Source organism: Triturus cristatus, chromosome 9 (genome assembly GCF_964204655.1).
Source record: "Triturus cristatus chromosome 9, aTriCri1.1, whole genome shotgun sequence".
NCBI lineage: Eukaryota > Metazoa > Chordata > Amphibia > Caudata > Salamandridae > Triturus > Triturus cristatus.
The window spans coordinates 799,787,217-799,812,976 of NC_140592.1; positions in this window are offsets into that span (position 1 = coordinate 799,787,217).

Here is a 25,760-nt window from a genome sequence, read left to right on the forward strand (position 1 = left end):
CTGAAAGCTCCTAAAGGCGTGACAAAAGAAGTCAAATGCCTAGAATCAGGATGCAAAAGAACTTGATGGTAAGCAGAAGAAAGATCCATCACACTAAACCATTTAGCGTCTTTAATCAAAGCAAGTGTTTGGGAAATATTGGGAAAAGGTTGTCTGTCCACCCAAATGTGCTTGTTCAACCCACGCAAGTCCACACACATCCTGATCCCCTTCCCACCATCCTTAGGTGCCAAAACAATGGGAGCCAACCACTCAGAGCACTCAATCTCCTCAATCACACCACTCGACAACAACTTCTTAAGTTCCAAATCCAACGGTTCCATTAACATATGCGGAACTCTTCTAACCTTGCTGACAAAAGGTTGAGCATTGTCCTTTAGAATAATCTTATGTTCAAAATTTCTCAACAACCCCAACCCATCACTAAAAACTCTGGGAAATTGGGAGCATATATCAGTTGACATGGAAGAAGGTGACACAAGTAAAACTTTCTCTGGGGAATTTGGATCCAATTTGATTCCCATATCTCTTTGGTGTCTCCACCCCAAAAGGTTGTCCCCCCTTTTCGCCACATACACTTTACCAAAAGTCTCCCTGTCTTTAAACTGGATCTTCCTTACAACAAAACCCAAAACATCAATCTTAACTCCCCCATATCCAACAGGACTAATATCCGGGGGAAACAATTCAGTCTTCTCCAGACCAATAACAGCATCCCAGTTCACATCACCAACCATCGTGTAAGGTGATCCCGAGTCAGCCAACACTGAAAATCGCTCACCCCCAATCAACACTTCACATTCAGGCATGTCTAATGTGTCCCCATCAACAACTCCATCATGCCTGATGCTGCAAACAAACTTCCTTTCCTGATCCACACACTGCACTGTTTGACTTCTACCATTCCGACACACCCGTGCATAATGGCCTCTTTTACCACACTTATTGCACACCACAGACTTCGCGAAACAATTGGGACTGTTAGGTGAATGATTTTCACTCCCACACCTGAAACATTTAAAACCTCCTCTGTTACTCCTAAATCCAAATTGTTCAGAGGACCTGTTTCTGAAACTAGGCTGTTCTGAATATGGAGACTTCTTGTCTTTCTCACAATTCTCCTTAATCACACCCTTAACGTCAGTCTTTACAACTTCCTCCTTCTTTATTTCGCTAACAGTCTTCTCATCAGCCGAAACACAAGGACCCTTATCCACTTTCATCTCTCGTACCCACATATTTGTGTTCTCCATACCCTCTACAATGGACAACGTGTCCTTAAGATCTGGATTCTTGGCCAGAAGCTTTTTTTGTACTTTAGGATCATTCGTGCACCTGACAATTTGATCTCTGATGAGAGAATCCGTGAGTTGTTCAAACTCACAGGTACGTGCCAAAGTCTTCAAAGTCGCCACATAACTAGTGATTTTCTCCTGCTTCCCTTGAATTCTGGAGAAAAATTTATGGCGTTCTAAAACTACATTGATCTTGGAACCAAAATGATTCTCCAGCATAAGTACAGTCATGTCATAAATATTCTGAGGTTCACCCTCACCACGTCCCAGGGGAATCTCATCTAGACTATCATACACATGTCTATCCTCAATCCCCAAATTGTGTAAAAGTGTAGCTTGCTTTCGCACTGCTGAGAACTTTTCTCCCCCAATAGCCAGTAAATACGAATCAAAGAGAGGTTTCCATCTTTTCCATGGTAACATGGGGTCACCCACATCACTCAAAAACTGAGGAGGTTGCGACATGCTAGACGCAGTCATCATGAATAAGTACTAAAAGAGTAATAACTCATGCACCTGTACAAAATAAATAAATAAACAAATAAACAAAACAACAAAAAAAAACTAGTTGTCATTAATCTCAATACATTGAAATATAAGAAATAGTTTTGTCCAAAATCTGCATTAAAACGTAAGGTTAAAATTGTTTCAAAAACCTCTCTCTATAAACCCTCTGTGTCAATAGTGTGTATATCACTGATACACAACAGCTCTCCTCCCAAACGAAACGTAGTCAAACGCCGTAGATATCCAGTGTGTGTATCACTGATACACGATGAAACTGATCATGACGCTAGCGTAACGTGAGCCGGGTGGTTCTCAGCAACGCTGCCGCTCGCCTCTCGCTTCACGCTTGTCAAGACTCCACAGCAACGGGGCAGCGCACGAGCAGGTGAGTCTAGCTCGCGGAGCTGTTACCGTTACCGTTCAAATCTTGACGTTCAAATATTGACTGTCAAATGTTCAATCCAACATCGATGAGGTCATCAAAAACAAAAACTATATCGCAAACTGAATCCTTCCTCCAAAGGATCTGTCTCTCCACACGTTAGCTCATGAGCACACAGTAGTTCCGAAAATCTGTCTTCCCTCACGACAGTACGGCAGCGCGTTCAGAAAATCTGTCTTCTCACACGACAGTACGGCAGCGCGAACGCCGTTAAAGTTTACTTAAAGTTGTTGGATACGGGCAGTTCGACATCGGCACCCATCAGCAAGGCCTTCTTGTCAACATCCACGAAATATTCTCGCCATACATATTTTACCGTGCTGACTTGACACAATGAACAGCCTCCTCGTTGTGGAGCGCTTAAAGTACCAAACTTAGATGAAGACCAATGTACAGCCAGGTACAGCTCCGATGTCTCTAAGTATTTATTCTTGTTGTGCACAACGTTCAAAATCCAGATTCAGCTGACATGAAATAAGTATATCTTGATTGTAGGTTCGATATGGGGAAACTGGTGGCATCAATTCCTGTCCCCAAGCAGGTCACTCGTCGCCAGTGTAAAGTCCATAAAACTCAGAAGGACTACAAGTAGGTTTCAGTAACATTTATTCTAGTGAAAGAATAAAACCACCAGTCCTTATTCCAGCTAACCGCCTCCTACAACACCAACCTCCACTCTCCTTTGCCCACATTCTGTTGCCAGGCTAGTCACAGATAGAACATAGAATGCAACGAGCTGCACAGGCAAAGAAGTAGTGAAGCAGGAACAAGGTTATATAAAAAGGAATGAATTAAATAAGTAAAACCACAACAGTCTGGATATACTATGCCCTTTTAAGCTGAAGCAACAGTAGGGAAAATGCTGACTTAGAAGCGGCCAAATGCACTACTTCCACCCCGTTGGCAACCATAGGTAAAGTGTTGGAATTTGTAGGGGTAAGACTTACTATTCCCACTGCAACATAATCCACACGTAAAACACTTGAGTTTATTTTCCCCCCAAATAAAAAAAACATATACTTGAAATAGTACTAAAAAATATTTTTAACAACTATAAAATATATTTTTTAACATTACATAATATATATAATATATAAAAATACTTACAATAATTAATTTACATAACTGATAGTTATATAAAAGAATTGCAATAAAAACAATTAATAGACATTTAAAATTAATTAGGAAATAAAATTCCACCATATTCCCCAACAAACCTAACAACCTGCCAATGAATACATTCAAATACAATTAAAGAAATCTTTACATATATCACCAAAACAAACAAAAAACTATACTCAAAAAAAGTTAACATTAAAATAATAAAAACTTACTAAACAAAAACAAATATTGGTCAAAATAATTAGATAACAATATTATATTCTACTATATTAAAAGAAATGATCTAAGGTACCTACAACAATTAAATTCTTACCTTCTGTATTCTGTCCAATGATATTTTTGACATGACAATATTTTTGACATGATATTTGTGTCTCACAATATTTTTTAAACAATATTTTGGTTGTGCACCTCCTACTAGAGTAACAAGCACAGAACAATGATGTGACTTCTCCATTTAAAGCGCTGATCTTTTGCTGAGCAGATGCCATTTTCGATGTATCAGCTTGTAAAAGTTTTTTGTTTTTTAACAACAAACTCCTGAAATGGGAGTCCATTATTGAATAAAAGAAGAGCAAGGACTCTGACACACTGTTAATTAGTTCCCAAATTGTGGTAGGTAGTGTCACACTTTCCCTTTTGGTCCAGAATAGGAACATTGTCTTTGGTAGGATAGCCCTAAATAGAGGAGTAGTTCGAATTTACACTGACCAACAGACCTGTGACAGATGGGCCATCGATCAACTGTGAGGGCAGTTGAAACTCCACTTTGCTAAAGCCTGACCCAACTCGAAACACTCTCCTAAGGTCTGGAGTTCAGGGCTATATCTTTTTTTTCAGCTTAGATTTAGAGCAAAATTTAGTCTTGACAGCTTTTATTCACTGTGCTGTGACCTTGGTGGAGAAAAGGCTGGAGAAGTGTCTGTGTTGTCACATTTATCTCACTCAGAAAGTAAAACATCTATCCTTTTTGAATGTTGGAAGTGTCTGAGTGAGAACACACTTAATGGTATTTCTTAAAGGGTTCTGGAACACAATGGTAATCTGCACAGCGCACGATTATGCAAGGGTCACTTTTGAGTCATGCATGCAGGAATATTCCATGAGCAGGATTTGCACCTGGTAGATCATGAGCTCATCTCATTAAGACACATCTGTGGTGTTGCAACATAAGCTTCATGAAACATATATGTTAAACATAACTGGTACTAGTTTGGGGTGATGGAGATACTGATGTGCTTGGATGATCTGTGCTGCCCTCAGTTTTTGATAAATGTTGGTTTGTAATAAAATTTTGGTTAATAAGCAGCTGATCTTTTTTTCTGATCTATTATATTTTCATTTATATGGACTTTGATGAGGATACATTTTGAGATGTGAGGGGGAACTATTGTCTTATTTTCATTACATTAAGTCATACTCTTCATCACCTCAGTCCTGGCCACCCTCTCCACTTTAGACATACAGGATTCAGTGTAATAAAGATCTAGCTATTATTTGATGACTGGACTGTTGTGGGTAAATTAAGGATATAACCAAAAGCAGCACTCTGGAGAATACCTGTGAAGGCACAACCACACTGATTACTTGCATTCATCAGTCACCTTTCTCTTGGTATTTAGCTGGAGCATACTGATGCTAAGTCTGGACCCAAAGAAACATCATCTTGGTTTCTTCAACTGAAGTCTAAACTATGTTATGCAAGATAGGTCTTAGGGGAGGTATATCCAAGACAATTAGACTGTCATGATTTCTAATGTTTTATCTTAAATTTAGTGCTACTCTACCGCCAATGTAAAGCACTAGTTCCCTCTTGTAAGCCTGTGATCTCATTTCAAAGTAATTGCTTTTAAAACTGTCAACTTCTTCTCTGAAATATCATTACATCTGCTTGATTTTAAAATAATTATCTACACAACATTCTTCTATATTTAGTAACAAAGTGGTCCATCTTGAAACGTTTATATAGCACTAGTATGCAATTATTTTGTGCTTTTATGAAGCACTGCAATCATACTGATACTGATGTCTATTACAGTGATGCTCTTAAACTGCTAAAAACACTTTAAAGAAATTGCATCTTTTGCTCTTTTTGTCTTCATATTATCAGAGCATTGTTCGCCCAAAGAAACATTCCGTACAGCTTCAAAAAACGTCTTCCTTTTCCTAATATACATCTTGCACTACCACATCCAGCTTTCTGGGATCTAACAAATCATGCTTTAGACTGAGAAAGAGGTATCAGGTAATCAATTAATCCTTTCATGTGATAGGTGTTGGTAATGGTTGTCTCCTGGTTCAATTAGATCAGTCTACAGGATTTCACTAGAGTGACCCATAAATCCTTCTGTTTGTTCTGGCTGCAGGGAACCGCACCAGCAGTCTTGTCCTAAAATCATTCATGTCCTTCCCATTGCCAACAGACAGACCCCAATTTGTAAAACCTCGGATGTGTATCAAGGTTGTAGCCTATCTGCTATACTACTCAACATGTACAAGGAAGCCCTCAGGTGTTTAGTAAGTCTGGGGAGCATTTCTGTTCATTTACATGGAAGTCAATCTGATTCTGGCAGTCTCTGCCAACATCTTAAAACTGAAGCTATAATGTAGGAGAGCTGATCTCATGGATTGCCACTGTCTCCCTGAGTTGACTTCTTTTAAAACAGCATACTGGTGATCCCCAATTCTCTATACAACCCTGGTTCTAAGACTAAGGACCTCATTAAAATGGTGGTCGGATGAGCGACTGACCGCCATCGCCTCGGGCAGCTGTCTGACTGACTAAATGTCGGCGGTCCTACCTGCCCGATTACAATGTGACCGCTGTGCATGTGGTTGGAAAACTGCACTTTGCCATTGTGGTTTGTGCTACGGCCCTAGAAAAGGGCCGCAGCACAAGCTGCAGTGGAAAAGGACAGTTTTCTAACAGTCATGCACTGCGTGCCAGGCACCACATTATGGTGCATGGATGATTGGGGGGCACCACATGTGGCCCCCAATCATCAATGGTGCCCTGGCCCCATAGCAGGAGGCCCATGGGGGACAGGGTCCCTGCTAGGAGGACGGGGCCCTGCTAGGGGCCCCCAAAATCCCATTCCTCCGGCCTTTACAAGGCAGTTGGACTGCCATGTAAAGGCAGATTGAAAAGGGACATCGTAATCCCTACAGCGGTGCCTCCACAGGCATCGCCCCCATTGTAGGGATTACATTCCGATGGACACTCGGAATGGCTTCTTGAGCCTGTTGGAGGCGTTGGTCAGTCCCTCGGCCCGCTGTGCTCTGAACGTCTGTATCATTATCTGGTGGTTGGACCAGAGCCTCCGATGTTGGACAGACCGTCACTGACAGCCTGTTGGGCCTTTAGATGCATTTGGTGCTTAGGGTTCACACTGAACTGAGCCACATTAATGTTTGGACAGATCAAAAGGATTGGCAACTTTGCCCTCTAAACATTTCATCTCCTTTATAAAATCAAATACCTCATCCCAAGGAAGATCTCAGGCCAGTTGAAAGGCCAGAGTAATGTATTTTACTGGTAGTGGAAAAGCAGCTTTGGCTAACATATCCAAAATCCTCTCAAGATCTCTTGCAATCAGCTCTATCCTTGAGAGCCTGCTTAGAAGAAAAGGGGGAACAATCTCCATCATAATCACCCAACTTATTATTCAACCTCCTTTTCTAACTGCTTGAAGCACTCTTCACCTTAAGAAGGTGTGAGCCTTGAAAAAACATCTATCCATTGTTTGTGGATGAATGACAATTTGCATCTAAATATCCCTCAATCAAAAACGAAAAATAATGAAGCAAACCTTTTCATGCTTTGCACTCATAATGGAACAAGTTAACGAACAATATATGCCTTCTCCAAAACAGTTGTCCTTTTGGAAAGTTATTAATATTTTCTTGTTTGTGCAAATCATTCTTGCTACCTTGTGAAACTGAGATCTTCTTATCTCCCCCTCTGTTATTCTGAGTATCTGTGAGTTAACGTGGTCTTTATTTTGGTGTTGCTTGCTCATTACACTATATAAAGAGAGTGAACACAATATTAATTTGATTAAATAAATAATTAACATAAAAATAGAGCTGGCAAGTTACAGGGATGGACTACAACCCGTTACCATTTCCATGTAAAACAGGATTGGATGAGGCCTATTCACCAAGGTAAATTTACACATGAGTAGATCTACACCTCTAAAATTACTCTTATACTGTGTTGTAAATATGCTACTTTTGGCTATGCACCATTTCCAAGTAAATTTACTACAAAATGTAGATCTACATGTCTCCACCTGCGAAACAAGTCAAATGTACAATTGTAAAGCAACTACTAGTAACTTTTCACATGTATGACAATGTCTGCTCCACCGTAGTGGAGATCCTCCTATGGTGAAGTATAGAGACAATGTAAAAAGTTTATTCAACTTTCAAAACAATAGTGATAGTATTTTTATGTTACATTTTAATGTAAATTCATTGTATGTATTTATTTTAAATGTAGAACAAAAAAATGCAACAGCACTAATACCTTAATTTTTATTTCAATATGCATTTTATCTGAATGTAGTAAAATAAATTACAATTATTTTTCTTAAAGAAGTATTGAAAATACAAGTCCATCAAAAGTAACATATTCATATTTATTTATTATTGAATAAAACATACTACAAGATATGTATAGAATTAATTTAGGTTAATTTAACTATTAAGTTTATTAAAATAGTTTGTAAAAATTGTTTATTGTTATTTTTCAAACATCAAATTAAATGTATATACCTTTTTAAAGTTGAAATAAATTATATAACTATTACTTCCTATGGTGTTCTAGTTTAAGTCCCTGGGTTCATTATTTTCTACGGGAGGGCGATGCGGTACCAGTGGACATGTATGTTTGTGGAAGTACTTCAGGCCTGAGATGGAGTACATTTGCAACTGTTTTGGGATCTTTTTGTCTGTAGTACCAGTAATAGTAGTTAGAAGTGCAGGTTATGAATAGGAAAGGGCTTACACTTTTGCAGGTGGGTGCAAGCCTTCCCCTAAACCCCTCCTTCCTTATTACCCATTTTCCAGCCACCTGTCCATGTCTCGCCCACATTTACTACAAAAACATATACAAGCGTGTGTGTGTGTCCAGTCGGGTCAGAGAGCTGTGCACAGAAAACATAGGAGAGGCAGACACCTCCGCACGTAGATTTGTGAATATTGTGTGGCGAGTAAGTAGTACTTATGCAGTACAAAATGCTGTTTGTGAATAGGCCCTGATATCTCTTTTCAGGAAACAGCAGTATTAAGGGAAAAGTATCAAAAAGGCTCGTAACATTTAACAGCTTCTCCTGTTTGCACAATATCAATGGGGGGTCACATAAGCTTTGATGGGTGCCCTGTCATATCAGGGAATTGGAGACAGTCATATTACTCCGGTGAAAGGGATCTCTCTGTTTTTTACGTGGATGCAGTTTGCAAAATGATGTATCTCCAATCAAATTGTTTAATTCAGTTTTCAAGCTAGCTGGTGTGCAAAGGAATGTTTTTCTTAACAGAAAGATCTTAAATCTCTTTGACTTGTCCTGTTATTTGTAACTGTGACACAACAGTTGTTTCACAATGCGAAAAGTATGTGAAGCAGCATATTTAGTGCTTCTGGCAAGACATTTCTCATCGCTTACTTTGTATAGATATTGCTTTCTGGGGACAGAAACATTCAAAATAACATACATTATGCATTCCCTCTTCAGCTAGTATAAGATTTACAACGTTGTAAAACCCTATACCTGAGATACAAAAAAGAAAGCAAAGACGAAGGGTTATTTAAAATTCTGAGAAAGCAGCCCTGGGCAAATGGAGACAAACAGTGGACGAGTTTTGAGAAAATTATGTGTTTTTCTTTTTTGATGCTGAAGCCATGAAACTTAATGCCCTAGTCATTTTTTGTATCAAGGGTGAGCTTAAATTTGTTAATTTTAATAACAAGACTGGAAGAGAAAAAAAATGCAAAATCAATTGTCTATCTCTTTTACTATCATTTACTTCCCTAAAATGTAATTCTGTGTATTGGTGTTCTGTTCCCTGGTGTAGGTTTGTCAATTTTTGAAATCGAGAAGGTTTCCTAGCAAACTCCTAGAAAGGTTGGTGAGCATGTTATTACTGAACAGAGGCGTGTATGCATGCACAGTTAAGCCACGCAAAATGCCTTAGTAAAATGACATTTTTTCACTTTTCTATTTTTTCATCCACTGGAAAAACATTTATCCCCAAGGAGATATTTCGTCCAGTGCACGTCCACCAATGTTTGGGGTGTGGCTTTCTTCTTCACAAAAACTCTGGACCCTATTTCAGCTCCAATACCGGCAGCACAGCCACTTGATTCAATGAGTCCAATCAATTAAATCTTTGATTCCTTATTCTTCTTATACTCTTTCTTTAAATCCTTTGCTTTGTTCTGCCATTTTTACATTATCTTCAATTCATTTTACTCATTGTGAATTCAATAAACACTCGATGATTTCAAAATGCCACGAGTTTTATTAAATAACCCAATGCATTTCGGGAGGAATCCCTTCGTCAGGGGTATCTAGAATACAAAAATTAATAAATCTTTATTTACATCATTACTGAATGTCAACCTCAAACATACACTTCATGTATTTCTGTGTAATCGTTGTATCAATAGTGCATGCTCAGTTCATCACCAAGCTTACTAAAACCAGTCGTTTTCTTAACAAACAACAAATCATCTGCAACAAACCCTCCAAAAAACCTCCCAATTCCTGCTGTCCTTTGCCTGTCCTCACACTGAATCACCTCCGCTCAACTAACAACTTTTCCCCTATTTAAGCAAGGATTACTTAAAAAATGCCTCGCATGATACTGCCTTACTACGCTTACCGTGACACAGATAATGAATCCTTCCCGATGAGAAAGCTACATGACTTCGCTCGCTGCCGGCTGAAGTTTACGCGAGCATGTTCACTATCATTCACATTCTAGAAGTGCTAGAGTGCATATCTTTCTCCTAGTGATGATGAAATCCCCTCTTCTCAAATGGCCCTTGTACTAATCACGGCACTGAAATTACCTCCAGGTGCTCAAACTATTGCAACTAGAAGAGGGGATTTCATCATGTAGCTTGTAGCTTTCTCATCGGGAAGGATTCATTATCTGTGTCACGGTAAGCGTAGTAAGGCAGTATCATGCAAGGCATTTTTTAAGTAATCCTTGCTTAAATAGGGGAAAAGTTGTTAGTTGAGCGGAGGTGGTTCAGTGTGACGACAGGCGAAGGACAGCAGGTCTGGGAGGTTTTTTGGAGGGTTTGTTGCAGATGATTTGTTGTTTGTTAAGAAAACGACTGGTTTTAGTAAGCTTGGTGATGAACTGAGCATGCACTATTGATACAACGATTACACAGAAATACATGAAGTGTATGTTTGAGGTTGACATTCAGTAATGATGTAAATAAATATTTATTAATTTTTGTATTCTAGATACCCCTGACGAAGGGATTCGTCCCGAAATGCATTGGGTTATTTAATAAAACACGTGGCATTTTGAAATCATCTCGCCTCCTGTGTCTGGGTGATCGAGTGTTTATTGAATTCACAATGAGTAAAATGAATTGAAGGTAATGTAAAAATGGCAGAACAAAGCAAAGGATTAAAAGAAAGAGTATAAGAAGAATAAGGAATCAAAGATTTAATTGATTGGACTCATTGAATCAAGTGGCTGTGCTGCCGGTATTGGAGCTGAAATAGGGTCCAGAGTTTTTGTTCATATTGCGGCGCAATTGGGCGGAGCGCTTACCTGGCATGCACGCCTACAATGAATAATATCGTCAAGTTTCAGAGCAATTTTCAAGGATATAAATAAGGTGTGCATCTCGCTACTCATTTTTCGTATTTTTTCTTCACAAACCACAAAGGGATTGGACTGGAATGAGCGTACTTGAGAAGTCCAATGTTTGCCAGTATGCATTTTGGTGGTTAAAAGCAAGGTGCAACAGATGCAAAAAATGACAGAGATTCGGACACAGGCTAAGTAGGAAGACCTAAAGAAGGATTACAGAGGAACTATCAGGCAAATGTTTGGGTGTCAAGCTTTTTCGAAAAAATGGTCTCACTATTCTGAAGGTATTAAGGAATCTGATTCCAGATCTTTGCTGCTATAACAGCAAATGATCTCCCACCCCATGCCGGCCAGTCTACAGTGAGGCACCTTAGCAAGGGCTTTAGTAGGAGATTGTAGAGTGTGTAGAGGTTTTTATCTTCTCATGCATACTCTGATGGCTGATGAATAGGAAGTGAATGTCACTTATGTCCGGCTTCTGTAATGCGGTTGAGTTTAAGAAGGCCACAGGCAAGTCTGATTGTGGTCCTTTGGATCAGCTGTAGATGAGAAAGAAGTTTATTTGGAAGGCCTAAATAACATGAATGGGCATATTCAATCCTTGAATAGATTTTGGCCCTAACAACAATAGGACGATACTCAGCAGATTTTAGTTAGAGAGTTTTTGCTAAAAGCCGAAGCTGATAGGAGCAAGAAGACACTTGCACTAATCTGAGTCTCCAAGGACAATTTATTGTCTAATTTGAATTCAATATGTTTTGCTGTGTCAGTAGGCAGAAGAGGAGAGCCCATGCATGGGGGGCCACAGTTGGGTGGTCCAAGGTGAACCAGGGCCACAAATCGGAATTTCGGTCTTATTGTCATTGAGGTTTAATTGATTAGCATTCATCCAAGAATAGACAACTGTAAAGCAGGGTTTGATGGTATTCTCAAGCTCTGTGCATTGGCTAGTCAAAAATAAACAAGAGTTAGGGACCGTTCGCATATGAAACACACTCCAATCCTTAGAAACAGATCTAATGGACCTAGGCCATATATAATTATTTTGAGACTGGGATGAACCCTGTGGAACTCCGCAGTAAATCTGCCTTTTCTTGGAGGAAAAAGTTCAGAACTGCAAGATTTGACTTTAGCCCCAAAGGAGAGCATAAACCAGCTCAATGCAGAACCTCTCAGCCCTTCGCCCAACAAACACTTGACTGTAATTGACTGATCAGGAGGGTCGAATGCAGCAGGGAAGTCAAAGAAGAAAAGTCCTGTAGGGAAACCACATGAAGTCTAAGGTCATTAAAGTGAGAAACTAGTGCAATCTTGTTTCCCCTGTCAAGTCTGGGACTTATCAAGAAGGTTGTAATGTTCTAGATAGCCAGAAAGACATTGAGTAAGGTATTTCCCTCCATCCTTCATGAACACTGTGTTGCAGGGATTCTGCACATACACAGAACTATGTGCAGGAAACCAGGACCTCATTGTGTAGTGATGTACCAAAATACCCACCTCTGTGCCCAGACCACCAATCCGACTAGCTATAGTGTCTCATTTGTTCTCCGTGCTACAGCAAAGCTACCAATGATTAGACATCCTAGAACATGCTACTCCGCCCCTCTCAGGATACGTGGGAAAAAGAACACTCTTTCGTTCAAACTCTCGTACTTGTCCACAACATGAGTAAATAGAGCCAAAAAATAGTTTAAAATGTTTATTTTAAACTAACGTGCTCTATAATGCAGTACACTAGCCAATACTAGCAGCAATATGCATAAGATCAAACAAATCAGCATTGTTACAATTCCATATAGAACAAAAGAGAAAATCATATTATAATGATGGTGGAAACAGGACTATAGTGCCTTGTCACCCTCCCCGTGCTAGAAGCTAGTTTATTATAACTATAGAAGACCTCCAGGCTTTGTCAGGGGGACCCCATACCTCAGAGTTCAGATGCAGGAATTTACATCACCGGACAAGCGCAGCTCTTCTATCCTGGAAAGCATTTCTCCAAGTGTCTTAACATGTATGCAAGGCAATATTAAAAGCACCAGATTACCAGGTTTGCAGCTGTGTTCTATGTTATGGCTAGGGACGTGAGACTGACCAAAGCAAATCAACAGAGCTCATTGTTTTTCGACCTTGAACACGCTGTACAGACGAGGAGCAGAGTGTTCAACTAAATATGTGAAATGCAGACAGTTCTCATGTGAAAGCGAGCAAGCAAAGTGTTTACAAGAAATGTGGCATGTAGTAACGTGAGCAAAAGCGGCAAAATGGTGGCCAAGCATATACTAACTTATGCTAACTTAGCAATGTCCGCAGGTATGTCCATATCCTCGCTACACCCTCCCCTTGGTCAGTCAATCGGACAGTGGTCTTAAAGAGAACACAGCTTTCAAACAAGTCTGAGCAAGAATCATGAGCATTTGTATCAATGATACCTCTGATTTGCGGGGAATGTGAGAAGAGAAAGAATATAAAAATAATTTGTGTCCAAAAAGGCACACAAAAATAAAAAATAAATCCAGCAAGGATAAGGTGGCTGAGTCAATCCAGCAAGGTGTACGAACAGTAGGTTGGGATAGCCTCCAAGAGGAAGTCATTGTTATCATCAGAAAAAAGTGAGGCCATCCAATCAAGCAGAGTGAATGAACAGGTATGTTCCTCAACAATGGGTGCTTCCAGCGTCTTCGAATGACAACTTGCGTGATACTCGATATAACTCCATTGTAGGAAATCCTGTGCCGCTGCACAGATATCCCATTCAGCTAGAACTCCCAGCGCAGCTGCGCAGGCCATAATTTCAACACCGGAATATTCTTGCTCATGGGCCACTAAGGGACTCATTAGCAGTTCAAAATCAGGTGGAGGAAATGCCGTATTGGAGAGGCACAGATCCAATGCCCATGGAAAGGAACAATCCAAGCAATTGAAGACCGGTCGCATGCAAGTGTAATATGCAAAGCGAAAAGATAATCCACAAGCCACGCTCACTGTGGCCGGGGCAGAGTACCGTAGCATTCAAGCATACGGCTACGGAGCATCTGCAGCCAGTCTTGGCCATGCAGGCCCACAGGAGGAGCATCCATTTCATAGCAGGCAAAGTAACAGCAAAATCCCTGCGGCTAAGGCAAGTAATAGTGGCAAGCCACTAGGCCTGGGCTAAATTTCCGTTCCGCTCGCGGAAATTGCGATAATTTGACATTTTCGCGTTCCACAGAGAGCGCGAAAATGTCAAAATTTCCATATTCCGCAGCTTAGCGATAATTTGTTTCTTGCTCGCGCTGTAAAATAATACATTCTCGCGCGCGCACGATCACCTTTCCTGAATCCCCGCGTTCGCCGACAAGTTTTCCCGATCCGGTCGCGTTCTCCACGAGATGTTGGATTGTTGGTAGCCATTTGCGCTGTCTCGCGACAGTTCGCGCCCGCAGTAATGTCATTGGTCGCGCTATCACGTCTTTCTTCTCGTGATCATGCACCACGAGAAGAGTGAAAACAAGATGGCCGCGCCCGCGAGCAACCGCATGGGTAAGTTGGCGAGCCGCGACCACGCAGAAAATACCGCGAACGGGTGGGAAAAAAACTTCCGAATCTTCGCGATATTTCCGCGTGTTTGCGGAGATTTTTAACATTTTCGCGATAATTTGCAAAAGTCACTTTCGCAAATTCCACCCACCCCTACAAGCCACCAAAGACGCTGGAAAATATAGAATGCATAAATGCTGGTATCACACCAAATATAGTTTGGAAAGAGCTCACAAGGTCAGAGCCCACAGCTTTAAAAAAATGGGCAATGCCTGTGTGTTAGAAGCATTGAAGATAATGTGAATCAACGCACCGAAATGTAGTTGGAAGTCAGTATTAAGAAGCGCTTGTACCTCTGTACGGGTGTTAGCTTCTTGAAGGATGAACGTCTCACGAGCAGATGTGAGTGAAACAACTTTTTGAGATAACAATGCTCTTATTCTGCTCAACTTGTTCAAGTCTGCCTTCAAGGTCGGAATGGAAGGCCAAATCGAGTTATCTAGCCTCACGTGTTGGGGTGGGAAAAGCATATTTTTACAGCAAACCACACACTGTGAAACCGTTACTATGTAAGGGATGCCGGCTAGCATGCCGCAGCATTGTTCATTATTTAAAAGCAAATAATCATTGTTTGCAAGTAGAGTGAAAGTGGGTGTAATAGCTGGCACGGGTATACCTTTTAAAAGACATGCAAGATTTGGGGCCATAAGGATACAGGTGCCATGCAACTGGATGTTCTTAAAAACAAGGGAATGACCTATCATAGTATCACATGATTCCCCAGTTAGGTATACCTCTTTTTCATCCCGTAGACATCTGTATGTGAATGGTAATGACCAAACTTCGTCTAGAAAAGCACTGCCTGAGGCTTCGAAGCAGCCTAGTAGATAGTGTTGCATGCATGAGGTAAATTTAAACAAGGAAAATGGAAGAGTTATCACCCCATGGATAAGCCAGACAGCTGAGTCTGTTTCTGCCGAGAGAATGGTAATAGATCTAACTTTTCAATATGCAAAAGAGAATATGTAGATTCTTTCATGGACATAAACTGATGTTTTGTTGTCAAGTTAAAGGACAAAAATAACGATGAGGCTTTCAAGTAATCCCATGGAACTTTCCCCATCTTAAGAGTCTGTAGAGTCCATGCAAATTGCATAACTAAACGCAATTGATTTTGACCATGATACAAAACAGAAACATCCTCTTGCACAATGTCAACAACAGATTAAACAATATTGTCCAATGTATAAATGCGGGAAGAAAGTGTGTTAATACTATTATCAACAACAGCAAGCACTTCTTCAAGATTAGCCTGATCAATTGCCCTTAAACGTGAAGCTGCTTCAATTTGGGATAGCTTCCAGATTTCATTGTAAGTTGCATAAATAAATCATTTTGATCTTGGACCAGCAGGTCCTTTTATAAAATCTGTCAAATCAATGCCACCTGATAATAACGACAAATGTTGTTTCACTGAAGCTAGAGTTGAGTGTTGCAACCAATTTTGACATAACTTTCCAACTGAATATGTAGTAACTAAATGGGAGTTAGCAAAACGAGGATCTGGCCTATGTGTAACCAGGCGCCTTGTCATAGAAACAAAGTTGGCAAGTATCCGAACTAGTTTGCCAAACCAACCAACCTAGGAGGTCCAAACTAGAAAAATGAAAGGTGTCATTGTTAAAAAGTAATTGTAATTCAGCCATGGAATAATTAGTTCAATTTCTCCAGTTCTGATATGCAGCTTGTTCAGGAATAGCAGGGGCATTCATTTGCTTAGAAGTTGCTAATCCAAAACAAGTAGTTTGATAAATCGATTCATTTAGAAATAGAGTCTGTGATGGGATGAGGCACACGTGATGTAACGCTTCTGTGCCTTGCAGTTGCCAGGATTTAGAACCCCAAACTGATTTAAGGTCAATTGTGGATTTCCACAGATCATAGCAACCCACTGCCAATTAATCAATAAAGGATTTAGAATATAATAATTTAGTGTGGGTGAGCATTTTTTTAGAATTGAAGAAGCATTTAATTTAAAATAGAATGACTCAGGATTTGATTTATCAAAGTCGGCAAAATATGTGAATTTTTTCAAAAACGTTTTAGAGCTGCCTTCCAAAGGAGCCGGGCAGTGTTCCCATTGTGTATAATTAAAAACATTTCTAAACGTGTTAGCTTTATGCAGATAATGATGACCATAGTGCTGATAGCAAAACAAATCTGCATGATTTGCCGTATTCAAATACAAATCTTCAGCATCAAAGTCAGCATAGTATTTCAAATCTGAAAACAAGGATTGTAAGGCTTGTACGTCCCAATCATCAGACCATATGTTATGTTTCACTACATCACCCATTGAAACACAAAGCACATTTGGCACATTCATTATCTCTGTAGGGCCATGGATTTGAAAATCAACAGCATCCCAAACTATGCCGTCTATAACTGGCCAGGCAGTGATGTTGACAAAGGTCTGGTCTCTTTTCATTATGTGAGAAGAAGAGTGCGGAGCCAAAGTTCCATCTACCAGTTTAACAGCAAAGCATTCAGGAAGGTAGTGACCATTGATTAGAAGGAAAAAAAATGTCACAAAGCCAATGGACATGAACAAAAGAATTGCGATGAGCAGAGATGTATGTCCAAGGAGGAACCAAATAAGTTCGCTTAAACCAGGAGACAAAAATAGAACATTTGGAAGGGGCCTTTGATGATGTGGAATGTGAGTCAAAGGAAAAACGTGATTCATTAACGGCTTCAGGTCGTGAACCAGGTAGTGACTCGGTAGTGGGATAAGCATATTCTGGTTCTTCATTATGAGTGAAAGCAGGCTGGAGCAGCAAAGGATTGTTAACAGAGTCCAGCTCAATGGCGGTGTCATCCTGCGTGTTGTTAGTAGCGGTTAAGCCTGGATCTCTCTATTCAGTTGTTGTAGAGACCGCTGGTGTGATGCTATTCAGGATTGGCCAGATGTTGTAGCTTGACATTGTCCATTGAGATGTATCTGTTGTCTTTTCGACCAGGAAGCGGTGGTAAAATGACTGTATGAGTAACCTTCACTCCAAGCACTGGAACAGGTGCACAATAAGAGGGGCCAAACTCTTTCTTGTTCTCCACCTCCTCTCGGACCAGGTCTTCGATTTTGGGTAGCCAGCTGACTACTGGAATCTGCAGACCAGCATCAGTGGGTGAGGGTAAATGTTCCTTTGCAAGACTGTCACAGGTCTCTTGTAGTTTCTTTAATACAGCAGAATGATTATCTACGTCAAAGGATGCGGCACATGCCACCATGTCTAGACCGTCAAGGTCTGGCACAAACATTTTCATGCAAAAGAGCATTTCGTATGGGGTCCACCCACTCAGAGATCTTCTAGGGTGATTATTTAGTACACGCTGTACGCTTTACAAATGGGCGAACCAGTTCCTGCCAGTCCCTATGACCCTAGCTGTCAAGGATTGCTTTAAGTAACGGTTCATTCGCTCCACAACCAAATTGCCCTCAGACCTGTATGGAGACAAACATTTTACCTGCACCCCACCCAAAGACCTCATGGTATCCTTGTACGCCTTAGAGGCGAACGCTGGACCCTGGTCCGAATGGAAGGTGCCACATGCAAAAATTCCCACAAAGATACACAAATCCCTGATGACAGTTTGGGCGTCAGCACTGCGTTGTGGCCAAACCCATAGAAAGCGTGTGCACGAATCAACTGCAACTAAGATAAACTTATAGGCAGTGTCTGAAGAAAAAGGACTGTAGTGATCTAAATAAACACAACCGAAAGGTTTATTAGAAATGCATAGCTGTGTTTGTGGTGGGCACATAGCCGGCTTAATCTGCTGACAAATGTCACATGAAAGTACGTAATTATGGGTTTGTTTATATAAGCCGTGCCACCAGTAACGCTACTGCAAGATAGAAACAGTTGCAGACACCCCAGCATGCGCCAAAGCCATGCCTTCGTGTGCAGCTGTTATCAGTGAAAGTCTACGGTCTGCTTTGGGAATCAACCTGTCACCAACATTGTTAATTCTCACATATGGAACATTATCGGGACTTAAATGATAAGAGTATTTGGAAGGGAAACCCTGCGGGTAATTATCACCCCTCTCTGTAGCTGCCAGAATGTCATTATCAGTCTTATTCATGGATTTTGTAACTGCTGCAACTGAACACATGGCTTCTGCTGATTTGGCAGCTTCATCTACCAAACTGTTGCCAACTGCGTGGACTCCTAAGCGCTGATGAACAAGAGTATAAATTACCTGTGTTAGAGGCAGACGGTCTTTAAGATCTGTGACTCAAACCCAAAGCATTTTATGTTTAATTGCGCTGCCTTTAGGATCACAATAGTCAGTCAGTCAGTCAGTCAGTCAAACCACTTTAATCGATTAATTAAAATCATAAAAGTACATACATCGTAATAATACAATATGATAAAGAAACATCATAAAAAATCATCCAGACAAATACATATAACACTAAAAACATAATCCAAGCTGGGTGTCATATTTTTTCCTTGACCGCACCGCGGCAACCAAAAAGTTAGCAATGTTAAAAATATTCCATGGGCAGTCTAGTAATTGCAAGTACATTAATGCAGGATTAACTTGAGAAAATCCTCTCCCTTGCAACAATGGCATAATGTACTTCTTTCTGCTTTCAGCATAAAATTTACAGAATAAGATAAAGTGCGCAGTGTCTTGAATTGAGCTGCCATCACAGTTACAAAAAGCAGCATCTTCTGGTTTACTCCAGCCTTGAAAGGTCCCTAAAATGAAATGGATCAGGTTAAAACGAAATCTGGTCAACAGCCAGCGGTGATAGTGTTTCGTAACCAACTTAAGGTAAGGCTCAATCTGGGGAGAGGTTATTAATAAAAAGTGAGCCCTTACCGGCGCTTTTTTAAGTTCCTCTCCCTCCCGCTCTTGAGACCTTAAATTCAGAAACTGGACTTTTACCCAGCCAATATCCCCCTTAGTAATCACTTCTGGGTTCTCGTAAATCTCTGGGCGCCCTAACTTATAAAACATTTTCCTGATGTACAAGAGCAAATGGATATCAGCCACTCTATCTAATCCAATGCAGTCTTTTAAAATCAATCTGTTAAGAGAAAGTTCAGGGTTCAACCATGTTTTCAACCAGAATATTAGAGGGGCCAAACTTATACGATCGGACACATAATCCATCCCCAATTCTTGGTATATTGAAAAGGTTGGGAATGATTGCGGGATGGAGAGAAGTGAACGAAAACATTTATTTTCTACCATCTGGACTCCCTCCGCTTTTCTATACCCCCAAATTGCAGCACCATAAACCGCTAAAGCCAAACATTTCGCCCTATAGATGGCAAGAACTGCATCACATGGTTTACCACCCAAACGTCGGGCAAAACTTAATATTGCGGAAGATGCTCTACCTACGCTGTTCTTTTTTACTATAAGCTGTGGAGCCCACGAACATCTGTCGTCAAATAAAACCCCCAGGTAGGTAAATACCTTTACTCTCGTGACCTCCATTCCTTTACAATTGAAGTGTTTCACTTTGTTTTTCCGTATGCCCAGGGACATAACATGTGATTTGGAGCTATTCACCACTAGGTCCAATGAGCTCATGAACTCCCCAAAGGAGTTCAGTAGTCTCTGTAATCCCAGAGGGGTACGAGCCAATAGGACAGCATCGTCTGCGTATAGAAGAGCAGGGAGGGTACTGTTCCCTATACACGGAGTGTCTAGGCTGGCCTTACCTAAGGTTAAGTCTAACCTATTAATATATAAGGTAAAAAGTAAGGGGGCCAGGATGCATCCTTGGCGGACCCCTCTGACCGATTTAAAGTGGCGTGTGCATTTACCCTCATGGGAGACCCTAACTGCAGCATGCAAATCTTTGTGCAATTCCGCTAAAAAGTGGACCAGACAAGGATCAACTCCCAGGTCCAACAGGATCATCCACAGCTTCGATCTGTTCACCAGATCGAAGGCCGTGGATAGATCCATAAATGCCAGATATATGGATCCTTTAGTGGCTTTCGTATACTTGTTATTTAACAAGTACAGGTTGAGGCACTGGTCCATAGTACCTCTACCTGATCTAAAACCGAATTGCACCTCCGATAAAATCCCTCTCTCCATCACCCAGCTCTGAGATTTTATTCAGGATCACTTTGCCCAAAATTTTGACCGCAGAATCAATTAATGAGATGGGCCGGTAACATCTCGGGTCACCCCTCTATCCCTTTTTAAAAATCGGTATAATAATTGATTTAGACCAAGACTCCGGGAACCCATTCACAACGCTAGCATTAAAAACATTGGTTAAGATGTTGCTCCAGAGCTCAATGTCCCCTTTATAGAGATCCAACGGGACACCATCTGGCCCTGGGGCCTTATTAGAGGCAGAGTCTTTAATGGCCTTCCCTACGTCATTCTTATTAAATGTTAAATGGTTTAGGGGGAGTAAGATTCAGGGACCTTGAAAATGTCAAGAATCAAATTACTTGCATAAATACCTTCAAAGTGGGTCAACCACTCCCCCTCTGGAATATTAATATCGAGTGGGGCGTTTTCCTTCCCTGTTAAGAGTGGACTATTGACTATACTCCAGAACTTTGCGCTATCCTTAAGGACCTAAACTAAGGTTAGGGCATCCCAGGCCTCCTGCTTTAATTCGTTTTTTCGACCCTGCATAATAGATTTATCATCTTTCCTAAGGGTGGCTATTAGGGCCTTATCCCGGGGTGGCTTTTTTAGGGCAGTTAATACATTTTGATGAGCCCTGGAACAGCTAGTATCAAACCACTTTTTCCCCTGTAAGGGACGCGGTTTGCTAGTGATGGTTAGGTCTGAAGAAACCTGCTTACAAATAGAACCAAAGGCGGAAATTAACTCTCCGCCCGCGGTAGTAGGGTCCATACACTTCCTAAACTCATCTCTTGATTTCACAAATAGGTTCTCCATAAAATCCTCCGGAACTACTTTGGCCCACTTCAGATTCACAAGAGGCCAAGGAAATAGGGGGAACTGGGGCCAATCGGACCTCCTTAGGACAGAAACCCTTATCTAGTTCTAAGATCACAGGATTGTGATCACTAAATGGTGAGCGAAAAACATGGTACCTATGAACCAACCTTAAGAGAGCAGGGGATAGGAAGCTATAATCAATAATTGATTCTCTGTCCCTTGCTTCAAATGTCGCTATCCGTTCACTCTTAGTTAAAAAACATGGCTCAAAAAGATCCGCCACTTGAAGGAGCTCTTCAAAAGCCTCACCCTTGGAAGAATGTTCAAAGTGTGGTGGGACAGAGTGGGGAGGGCCATGAGGATCAACAATCTTACAATTAAAATCACAAAGATGAGTATTAAAATCACCCATAAAAATAATTTGTACAAAAGTGGTTTGACGAGCATTATACAAATCGAAAAATTTTGACAGAAAACTAAAGTGCTCATTCTCCGGTACACAATCCCCCGTATTATAAAAATTTATAAACAATATTTTGCATTGAGACTCAGTAATGAATTCCACCATTTGACAGTTATGGGAGGCTGTATCTATCTGAGAAATCTTGGCCTTAAGTTTTATAGAAAACAGAAACAACAGCCCTCCCTTTGCTCTGCCTGCTACCGATGGTAAGGCAGGCTGAAAATAAGATTTAAAACCATCAATCCACAGGTTATTTTCCCTAGCCCAATAGTCATTTTGAGACCAAAAAAATAAGTAGTCATTGAAAGACTGAACACAGTAGTATGAATCGCTCACAACTAAAGTAGTCACATTTGGATATGCAAACTCCAGAGCTAGTACAAAAGCGCGCAGCTCCATTAATTGGGCTGTACAGTCTCCTAGTGCCTGTGTATGGACAAAATTGGACATGAACTCCCCGTTCACATGGTACCTGCCACTATAGCACAGGCCGCAGAGTAAGAATGCTTCGACCCTGTTGCCGGATGCGCTGAACCGACGGTGTAAATGATACATTGGTACTGCTCAAGGGGGCGCATTGACAGAGGAGGAGGATGATCAAATTCATACTGCAAGAACTCCTGTGTACGCAATGATGAGTCAAAAATAAAGTGACATCGGGAGAGGTCAACGATGTGGCCCATTGTATCCAACGGGTGTGCAAAGAGCTAGAGTTTGGTTCACTCGCCTTTGTCACCGCTTCCAGAGCGGGACATGGTGTCACAACCAAAATCCGTTTCCCTTGTGCCAACACGCATTCCTTTAGGATTGCCATCTGGGCAGCTGTTAACACTTTTTCAATAGAGGAAAACGCAATTCTGCTGAAGTGTACAATTGTGATTTGTAAGCAATAGGTACTGTATCACCTTCATTAAACGTCAAGTAAGTGAAACCCACATGGCCTGGGAAAATTCATATCACCAGGTTTGTATGGTTATCACGAGTCAACAAGAATTTTTATTCAATAAGATCAGACTGCAATGATTGCAGTATAGTAGAGTGTTCCGAATGCCAGCAGGCTTTTGAAAAAGTAGGTTGTATCAAAGCATACAAAGGCTTGATACTCTGGGCATAATCAGGAATATATGACTGTCCGAAATTCAAAAAACCCAGCAAAGACTGTCATTTTTTCAGTGTAGTCAGAGGGCGCAAACATGAGCATTTTTCCAAGAAGTGAGGAGCCAAACCTCTTCCTTCATTGTTGAGCTTGTAGCCCAAAAACAACACTGTGTACTCTGCAATGTGTGATTTTGCAAAGTTAAATTTGTAACTGTGGTCAGCAAACAAAACTATGACTTGATCCACACGACAAAGATGTGGCCATAACTCGTCGTCTGTTAGATAGATATCATCAATGTACGAGTATGCGTCATCATCTATGCTGTCTAACAAAGAGACAATACGGGCGGCGAAAACACCAGGGCTATTTTTGTAGCCCATTGCCTAACACGTAATTTTTTTTTTGTTTTCCTCCCGCTGTGAAAGCGGTCCATTGACTGCTTTCAGGTGATAGATTGTGTGTGAAAAAGCCATTGGAAATGTCTAGTGTAGTTTTATATTTTTTATGAACGAGACTGTCGACTAACGCAGAACTATGGGTATTTTTCACCGCACAAGTCCGACAATGTGAGTTCAAATGTCAGTAATCCAACACTAAGCGGTACGACACATTGGGTTTTGCTACTGTAAATATAGAATTATTCATCGGTGACACACATGACTCAATTACTCCTTGATACTCCAGTTGATCCGGAATATTTGCAACAGGAGCTTTTGCTTCCCGCCGAAGGGGATATTGGGGTTGTGGCTGTGGCATAGACCGTAATGGTGTCTCATGCGGGGGGAATCTTTATCCAAGCCCACCTGACTACGGTACAGAGCCGGTGCAAGCACCAAAGCCCACTCTTCTGCAAAAACCTTTGCTTGCTCCTCACCCCTGGGAGCAGCTAGAACAAAAGGCGGCGGCCAATCTTTCTCTGCCAGTAGTATGTCATACGAAGAAGTCAGATTTTCCCCAAAAAGGCCTTTTATTACACGTTGTATGTCACCTTCAATTAGAAGAACTATATCATATAATCTGTCAGGGGGAGCCACTCGGGTGTCAGCCGTTTCAACTGTGATGAATGTTTCAGTTGCTGTCGCCTCCAGAAATGGACGTAGTGCTTGCTGCACTATTGTAACCTCAGCTGCGGTGTCTAGCAGCATTACTGCCCATGTTAGGTTCCGGAGCCGGGTTCTCACCGTCTGTGGCATATATCACTGTTAAAGCAGCAACTTTCTTTTTCTGAAAAGGCGGTCGCGGGCGAGGAAAATCATCTTGTTTCCCTTTGCTTTCAGTCTGTCAAGGCTGCTCACGACCTTGCCGGGCACTTCGATCTCTGCCGCGATCCTGGCATTCCCCTCCACCGGTTTGTGAGCCTGATGTTGCCTGTGGAGAACGAGGAGAATGCTGATCAGGAACCTGCAACCTGTCAGGAGACCTAATTCTCACATGGTCGCGCAAATCATAAGTGCGCTCAGAAGGTTCGGGAACTGGTGACGCTGCACGTGACCCTTGTGTTTGTTGTTGCTTCCCCTGTTTCTTATTTTTCCATTTCCTTTCAGGAAGTTTGGACAGTCGTCTTTAGAAGACTGTGACGTCTGTGTTTGCTGTTGCACTGGAATTCTAGTGAAAGGCTTAACACCCAAACTAGTGCGCCTAATTGTCCTATAAGCTTCTGCAATCATTTTTGGTAATTCGCGGGGTTTCTCCTCATCCCGGAGAAGGCACAAAGCATTAGACACTTGAAAGTTAACCGCATCTCCCTTGACATTAGCAAGGATCAGATCAGCAACTACGTCAAATACTCCAACCAACCTCATCCCCAACTCCACAGCCGCCTCCGGTCCGTGTTCATCATGAACATGCTTAATCACGGAGGGGAGCACAGTCATTGATGGTGTACCAAAACATTTCGCATACACCACCACAAACACTTTACCCCAATTTTCACAATCAGTTACTTCGGGTATTAAGTCTTTCTGCAAACTAATAGTAAGAATCCTGTGTTTCTCCACAGGAGTTGTATTGGGAAATACTGCTTCCAGCTGGTCAAATTTCTCTGCAAGCCAGTAAGGTAAATATTCCTTATTCTGGGGATGCTTGCACATAACCGAATTAACCATAACCGCACTAATAGTTAGTCCCACTGGTCCAGCTGGTTGCACAGCAACCCCAGGTGCTTCCACCTGTAGATTGCGTGAGACGTATTGTACTAAAACCCTGTTCACCTCGATCAAGGAGGTGTGTAAAACACGCAACTCGTCCACAGCGACTACAAGATAACGTGAATGTGGTGAGTGCCCGGCCAAAACTGGCCAAGTGGCCCCTGGAATCGATAAAGGACCTAACCGGACCGGGGTCACGGTGTGGGGTAGGGCACCAATAAACCAAATATAGTGTAGCCATGCTGAAATCAGAACTTCAAGAGTCAAATATGGCCGATACGCTACAGGTGTTGCAGTGGGAGTGTATGTATGGAACAAGTTATCATCTCCATCCATTGCCGGAAAGGTCACCCAAGAATAAAGCACCTCA